The following is an 8,910-nucleotide window of genomic DNA, read 5'->3' as shown; positions in this document are numbered from 1 at the left end:
ATCTATTTAACTCTGTACTGGTTTAATGATGGGGAGTGGAATCAGGTGAATTCAATTCCCAGCCCACTGAAATGTAATTTCGCAGAGCTCATGGTAGTATTGTTCATTCTTGTATTATTATCATTATTAATTTGTTGGTATGCCAACAAGGTCTGCAGGCCCCAACTGAGATCAGTGGACAAAACCTGGGGAAGACTCACAGGGCAAGAAAAAGAGAATGATTTTATAAGGTGGTGTCCAGGGGCATCCACCTAGAGGGAGAGATGTTCAACTTCACCTCTCAGGACATCGGATGGCAGTTCCAAAGGGGTTTCTGTGACCAAACCTTTCACACAGAGGTAAGGAATAAAATTGCAAAACAATGTGTGGGGAGGGGTGGAAGTAGGGGGTAGGAAAGCACAAGAACCAATGGACTTCAACTGCACAAAGGGCGGTTCAGGTTGCACATAAGGAAATACATCCCAACAGTGAGGGTAGCTAATCACTGGTATAATTTTCCCAGTAAGGTTGTGGAATTGCCACCATTGGAGATTTTTTAAGAGCAGGTTAGACAAACACCTGCCAGAGATGGTCTAGATAATACTCAGTTGTGCTGTGAGTGCAGGGGTGTGGAATAGATGACCTCTCAAGGTCCCTTCCAGTCCTATGATTCCATGATCTCACAAGGAGCCCTGCACTGGGAGGAGGGGGGAGGCCAGCCTGAGCAGTGGGCAGGGCAAGGAACACACATATGCTTCCAATTGATATTCAGCTCCATTGTGCCCCCCACCACATGCACACACATAGTGCTCACTGCAAACTAAACACACACAGACAGAGTGCCCACTACAGACAACACACACAGTGCCCACTGCACACCAAACATACACACATACAGACAGAGTGCCCACTACACACACACAGCCTGACACTGAGCTTAATCAGAATGCAGAATAATCTCTATTGGGAATCAGGGACAGCTGGAATATTTCCAACTCACCTGAACAAAAAGAACTGAAGCTGGGATGATTTATTGGTCCTGCTTTGAGCAGGGGGTTGGACTAGATGACCTCCTGAGGTCCCTTCCAACTCTGATATTCTATGATTCTATACTATGATTCTGCTGCCCTGGCAGGGAGATAGCACTAAATTTCCCAACAGGTCTTTGCCATCAACAGCTTTTATGAGGATGGTTTATGCTTAAAAATAGATCAACAGACTCCATCACACAGGGCAGGGAAACTTTTCACACCCTGTGCGAGGCAGTTAGCTTGTACTGACCCTCAGTATAATTTTTCCATTGACCTAGCTACTGCCTCTCAGAGACATGGATTAACTACATCAAAGGAAAAACCCTTCCATGAATGTGGAAAGCATCTACACCATGCTGCTGCTGCACACCATAGCTGAGTCAATGTAATGGCTTTAGTGTAGACATTCCCTGAATCGATGGGGAAGCTTCCCCCCTTCCTATTAAAGCTATTTTTCTCTCCTTTTACAGTTACTCTTCTCCCTCCCTTGGTAAAGCTCTTTCCTTCTTTTGTTAAGTAAATATGTTCAGAAATGTTGAAATTTATCCTCTAAGCCCTGGTCTACACTCAGACTTTAGGTCGAATTTAGCAGCGTTAAATCTATGTAAACCTGCACCCGTCCACATGACGAAGCCCTTTATTTCGACTTAAAGGGCTCTTAAAATCGATTTCCGTACTCCACCCCTGACAAGTGGATTAGTGCTTAAATCGGCCTTGCCGGGTAGAATTTGGGGTTCTGTGGACACAATTCGACGGTATTGGCCTCCGGGAGCTATCCCAGAGTGCTCCATTGTGACCGCTCTGGACAGCACTCTCAACTCAGATGCACTGGCCAGGTAGACAGGAAAAGAACCGTGAACTTTTGAATCTCATTTCCTGTTTGGCCAGCGTGGCAAGCTGCATGTGACCATGCAGAGCTCATTGGCAGAGGTGACCATGATGGAGTCCCAGAATCGCAAAAGAGCTCCAGCATGGACTGAACGGAAGTAGGGGATCTGATCGCTGTATGGGGAGAGGAATCCGTGCTATCAGAACTCCGTTCCAGTTTTTGAAATGCCAAAACCTTTGTCAAAATCTCCCAGGGCATGAAGGACAGAGGCCGTAACAGGGATCCAAAGCAGTGCCGCGTGAAACTTAAGGAGCTGAGGCAAGCCTACCAGAAAACCAGAGAGGCGAACAGCCGCTCCGGGTCAGAGCCCCAAACATGCCGCTTCTATGATGAGCTGCATGCCATTTTAGGGGGTTCAGCCACCACTACCCCAGCCGTGTTGTTTGACTCCTTCAGTGGAGATGGAGGCAACACGGAAGCAGGTTTTGGGGACAAAGAAGATGATGATGATGATGATGATGATGATGATGATGAGGTTGCAGATAGCTCACAGCAAGCAAGTGGAGAAACCAGTTTTCCCGACAGCCAGGAACTGTTTCGCACCCTGGACCTGGAGTCAGTACCCCCCGAAACCACCCAAGGCTCCTCCTGGACCCGGCAGGCGGAGAAGGGACCTCCGGTGAGTGTACCTTTTAAAATACTATCCATGGTTTAAAAGCAAGCATGTGAAAGGATTAATTTGCCCTGGCATTCGTGGCTCTCCTGGATATACTCCCAAAGCCTTTGGAAAAGGTTTCTGGGGAGGGCAGCCTTATTGTGTCCTTCATGGTAGGACACTTTACCACTCCAGGCCAGTAACACATACTCGGGAATCATTGTACAACAAAGTATTGCAGTGTATGTTTGCTGGCTTTCAAACAATATCCGTTCTTTATCTCTCTGTGTTATCCTCAGGAGATTGAGATATCATTCATGGTCACCTGGTTGAAATAGGGTGCTTTTCTTCAGGAGACACTCAGAGGAGCCTGTTCCTGCTGGGCTGTTTGCCTGTGGCTGAACAGAAATGTTCCCCGCTGTTAGCCACAGGGAGGGGGAAGGGTTGAGGGGGTAGCCACGCGGTGGAGGGAGGCAAAATGTGACCTTGTAATGAAAGCACATATGCTATGTATGTAAAGTTAACAGCAAGGTTTACCCTGAAAGAGTGTAGCCACTGTTTTATAAAATGTCTTTTTAAATACCGCTGTCCATTTTTTTTTCTCCACCAGCTGCATGTGTTTCAATGATCACAGGATCTTCTCCTTCCCAGAGGCTAGTGAAGATTAGAAAGAAAAAAAAAACGCACTCGTGATGAAATGTTCTCTGAGCTCATGCTGTCCTCCCACACTGACAGAGCACAGACAAATGCATGGAGGCAAATAATGTCAGAGTGCAGGAAAGCACAAAATGACCAGGAGGAGAGGTGGCGGGCTGAAGAGAGTAAGTGGTGGGCTGAAGAGAGTAAGTGGTGGGCTGAAGAGAGGGCTGAAGCTCAAATGTGGCGGCAGCGTGATGAGAGGAGGCAGGATTCAATGCTGAGGCTGCTGGAGGACCAAACCAATATGCTCCAGTGTACGGTTGAGCTGCAGGAAAGGCAGCAGGAGCACAGACCGCCGCTACAGCTCCTGTGTAACCAACCGCCCTCCTCCCCAAGTTCCATAGCCTCCACACCCAGATGCCCAAGAACGCGGTCGGGGGGCCACCGGCCAACCAGCCACTCCGCCACAGAGGATTGCCCCCCCAAAAAAGAAGGCTGGCATTCAATAAATTTTAAAGTTGTAAACTTTTAAAGTGCTGTGTGGCATTTTCCTTCCCTCCTCCACCACCCGTCCTGGGCTACCTTGGTAGTCATCCCCCTATTTGTGTGATGAATGAATAAAGAATGCATGAATGTGAAGCAACAATAACTTTATTGCCTCTGCAAGCAATGATTGAAGGGAGGAGGGGAGGATGGTTAGCTTACAGGAAAGTAGAGTGAACCAAGGGGCGGGGGGTTTCATCACGGAGAAACAAAGAGAACTTTCACACCGTAGCCTGTCCAGTCATGAAACTGGTTTTCAAAGCTTCTCTGATGCGTACCGCGCCCTCCTGTGCTCTTCTAACTGCCCTGGTGTCTGGCTGCGCGTAACAAGCAGCCAGGCAATTTGCCTCAACCTCCCACCCCGCCATAAATGTCTCCCCCTTACTCTCACAGATATTGTGGAGCACATATCAAGCAGTAATAACAGTGGGAATATTGGTTTCGCTGAGGTCTAAGCGAGTCAGTAAACTGCGCCAGCGCGCCTTTAAACGTCCAAATGCACATTCTACCACCATTCTGCACTTGCTCAGCCTGTAGTTGAACAGCTCCTGACTACTGTCCAGGCTGCCTGTGTACGGCTTCATGAGCCATGGCATTAAGGAGTAGGCTGGGTCCCCAAGGATACATCTAGGCATTTCAACGTCCCCAATGGTTATTTTCTGGTCTGGGAATAAAGTCCCTTCTTGCAGCTTTTGAAACAGACCAGAGTTCCTGAAGATGTGAGCGTCATGTACCTTTCCCGGCCATCCCACGTTGATGTTGGTGAAACGTCCCTTGTGATCCACCAGAGCTTGCAGCACTATTGAAAAGTACCCCTTGCAGTTTATGTACTCGCTGGCTTGGTGCTCCGGTGCCAAGATAGGCATATGGGTTCCGTCTATGGCCCCACCACAGTTAGGGAATCCCATTGCAGCAAAGCAACCCACTATGACCTGCACATTTTCCAGGGTCACTACCCTTGATATCAGCAGATCTTTGATTGCATGGGCTACTTGCATCACAGCAGCCCCAGCAGTAGATTTGCCCACTCCAAATTGATTCCCAACTGACCGGTAGCTGTCTGGCATTGCAAGCTTCCACAGGGCTACCGCCACGCTCTTCTCAACTGTGAGGGCTGCTCTGATCTTGGTATTCATGCGCTTCAGGGCAGGGGAAAGCAAGTCACAAAGTTCCATGAAAGTGCCCTTACGCATGCGAAAGTTTCGCAGCCACTGGGAATTGTCCCAGACCTGCAACACTATGCGGTCCCACCAGTCTGTGCTTGTTTCCCGAGCCCAGAATCAGCATTCAACTACAGGCTGAGCAACTGCAGAATGGTGGTAGAATGTGCATTTGGACATTTAAAGGGTGCTGGCACAGTTTACTGACTCGCTTAGACCTCAGCGAAACCAGTTTGCCAGTCTCCATTTGGAACAAGTATTAATAACATGATACGGTGTCATCTTATAATTTCACATACATTATAAAAAAGTAATATTTGTGGTGACAGCATGACTATTTCTACTTGACTCATAGATTTATTTAACATCTTAAAGCTGAGCTCTGTGTGCAGATAAAATGCATGGATGAGGGATAGTTTTGTGAACTGCAGAAGTCCGTAGCATGCTGTGGCATCCCCCTGAGCTCCTGTGGTCATCATGTGGTCTCCATCAAGCAAAATGAGTGAACCTGTCTTTCCTACCTTTGGGAGTAACCTAGCAAGGGAAGGAAATAGGATACCATGGTGAGTGGCATGCTATAAATAGTGTGATTATCTGGAGTACTCTTACATGTCTTACAGGTTTTACATTCCACCTACTGGGGCCAGGACAATGAGGTGATTCTGGAACCAGGAATGACTCAGAAGATATCAGCTACACCTGCAAATAATTAGTACGTTTCAGGTGTATCTAACTTTCAGTTCCTTTGTTTCCAAATTTGTTGCTAAGGCTGGTTGAATATTTTTCTTGAGAAGTGTTTTTGATGGGAAATTAGATTTTTCATTCAACTCTTTTTTCCATGAAATTATCTTTTCCCTGGAAATTATAAGATTTCTATCAAAATACCAAACTCCCCTCCTCCCTAAACCATGGCTGTGGGACTCTGGTGATGTTCCAGGGCAGTTCAGCAAGATGAGAGACGATCATGCATCATGGGATATGTAGTCCAGCCTGGGAGCCTGGCCCATGGAAGAGATTGGTGATGTGTGGTATCTGAGACACCTCATGGTATTTCTGATCTGGAATGTTAAGTTTTTAGCAAAAAGATTTTCGTCTCCACAAAAAAAGAGAACAAAAAACTCTGCGTGGATCAGCTCGACGCAGTAACCAGCTTGCACTGAAAACAGCAGGATGAAATATACACCAAACCTCATATTCTGTAACTCTGGTAGAAATTGCATCATTTAATAACACAGTAGGAAAGAGTGGGACAGATTAATCCCCAGGGCACCAATTACACAGAGGATGGCTTTGGTTCACTGAATGCATTAATTTGGTTTTATGGGTATCTGAACTCAGTTATTCCCAGTTGCTTCAGGAATTATGTCCCACAGTTACAAATCTCAGTATAAACCTTCCTTAGTGCACCAAATGTGCAGTTTCTGTTGATGGGGTAACAACACCTCATCTCTCTCTCTTCTCAGCAGATAAGTGCTACTTTCCTGAATTACAGTCACACACGCACACACCGTGGTGATCAGCAGTTATTAAATTCCAGACCTCCAGCACTAAAAGCCTTAGTCCCAACTTAGACCCCTTCAGCTAAAGAATCAACCTCTTTGGTTGGAAAAAATAGGCAATTACATAGTCACCGAAGCCAGGGCTTTCCATTATGTCTCTGGGTTTTCATACAGGCTAAAGTAAATGCCAAAAAAAATCTTAATTAGCACAGTAAGCAACTTTACCCCAAACCAACATGCGAAGCCACAGAGCTCCCCTTTCCAAAAGAAGGTGGAAATTTTGACACTCCTTTACTCTCACCCCTTGTTTAGCAAAGGAATAATCCCTTCAGACTGATTCTCTCCCAGCAGAGTCACAAGTCACTGATTTCTGATCAGAGTAGTGAACAGGAGTGTTTGTGTGTGGGGCATGATTAACCTGCATGTGATTGTGTTTGCACAGAGTGTGCATTTTATCAAACACCTAGAATGACCAGCTGTGAACACCTGGCTCTGTGGACTAAGCCCTTCCCTGAGTGGGTACTGATGTCTATTGAGAAACTGATCTCCATTTATCTTCACTTACTTCATTACAGAGAACGGACAGGTTTTTCTCACCATCCACCTGTCCACATCGCTGTAGCTGCCTAATCTCTGTTCGGAGGAGATGGGAAATCACTCGGAGGTGACTGAGTTCATTCTCTCAGGAATGACAGATCGTCCGGAGCTACAGGTCCCCCTGTTTGGTGTGTTCCTACTGATTTATGGTATCACCCTGGTGGGGAATGGGGGGATGATCCTGGTAATCACAATTGATCCCCGACTCCACACCCCCATGTACTTTTTCCTCAGGAATTTGTCTTTCTGTGACCTCTTTGTTTCCTTAATAATTTCCCCTAAGATGTTGCTGAATTTCTTAGCCAAGAGGAAAAGCATTTCTTACACGGCCTGTGCTGTGCAAATGTATCTCTCTATCCTTTTGGCAGATGTTGAGTGCCTCTTGCTGGCTGTGATGGCATATGACCGTTATGTGGCCATCTGTAAACTGCTGCTCTATACAGTCACTATGTCCAGGCAGCTTTGTAAACAGCTGGTGGCTGGGGTGTAAGCTGTGGGGGTGGTGGATTCACACTTGTGATACACACTTGTTTTCTAGATTTCGGCTGTCATTCTGCAGCTCCAACATCATCAATCATTTCTTCTGTGACATCCTCCCACTGTTGGTGCTCTCCTGCTCTGACACCAGAATCAATGAGATTGTGATGTTTGCTTTGACAAGCTGCATTACAGGGAGCAGCTTTATGACTGTCCTCCTCTCCCATGTCTATATCATCTTCGCCATCCTGCAGATCCGCTCTGCTGAGGGCCGGCGCAAAGCCTTCTCCACCTGCACTTTCCACTTGACCTCTGTGGTCCTGTTTTTTGGAACCCTCCTCTTCATGTATTTACGTCCCACCTCCAGCTATTCCATGGACATAGACAAACTGGCCTCAGTGTTTTACATGCCGGTGATCCCCATGTTGCATCCCCTCATCTACAGCCTGAGGAACAAGGAGGTGAATGATGCCCTGAGGAAAGCAATGAATAAACTGCTAACCAATTCTTGAATCTGTTTAGCTCAGTACTGGTTTAGTGATGGGGAGTGGAAACAGGTGAATTCAATTCCCATTCCATTACAAAGTAAATTTCGCAGAGCCCGTGGGAGTATTGTTCTTTATTATATTGTTATTATTATTATTACTTTTTTTTTATTCGAACAATGTCTCCTGGCCCCAACAGAGATCAGTGGACAAAACATGGGAAGCATCACAGGGCCAGAGAGAGAGAATGATTCTATAAGCTGGTGGCTAAGGTGACCCACCGAAAGGGTGAGATGCTCAACTTCACGTCTCTGTTCCTATTGTTTTTCAATTAGTTATCCATAGTAGAACAACTTTGAAAGGAGAGATTGAGAGCAACCAAGACTGGAACAGCTCATTGCTGAGGGGCTGTGACATTTTTTGGAAATGCAGGAATCGCAAATGCATAGTGTGCTGGGTTCGGTCACAGAGACCCTCATTGGGACTGTCACCCGATGTGCTGAAATTTCCTCTGAGCCCACTTTCCTTGCCAGCCTGGGCCTCCAGAACCCTGTCTTGTTGAGCCAGACACACTAGCCTGGTGCAACATAGACCCAGGGTCTGGGTCACACCCTGAAAACTTCAGGTCTAGACTGAAACCAGCTCCCAATGAACCTAAACCCCAAATAAATCTGTTTTACTCTGTCTAAAGCTTATACAGGGTAAAAAGACAAATGTTTTCCCTCTATTCACCGAAGGAGTGATATGTGCAACTGTTTGCCCCCCAGCTAACAATTACTTACACTGAGTTTATAAATAATCAAAAGTGTTTTTATTAAGTATAAAAAGTAGGATTTAAGTGGTTTTAAATCCTCCCAAATCTCCACCCTCCCTTTCCTGGGGAAGGTTTGATAAAAATCCTCACCAATTTGCATAGGTGACCACAGACCCAAGCCCTTGGATCTTAAGAACAATGAAAAAACACTCAGTTTCTTAAAAGAAGAATTTTAACAGAAGAAAAAGTAAAAAGAATCACC

At 46.2% G+C, this 8,910-nt stretch overlaps 1 pseudogene; it reads left to right on the top strand.

Moving 5' to 3' along the window:
* The first annotated feature begins 6,981 nt into the window (after positions 1-6,981).
* LOC141989061 (olfactory receptor 5AR1-like) lies at positions 6,982-7,921 on the top strand (annotated as a pseudogene).
* Positions 7,922-8,910: the final 989 nt, after the last annotated feature.

This window comes from Natator depressus, chromosome 6 (genome assembly GCF_965152275.1).
Source record: "Natator depressus isolate rNatDep1 chromosome 6, rNatDep2.hap1, whole genome shotgun sequence".
Taxonomy (NCBI): domain Eukaryota; kingdom Metazoa; phylum Chordata; order Testudines; family Cheloniidae; genus Natator; species Natator depressus.
The sequence above is the reverse complement of the archived record's forward strand: the minus strand, read 5'-3'. Positions and strand labels throughout refer to the sequence as shown.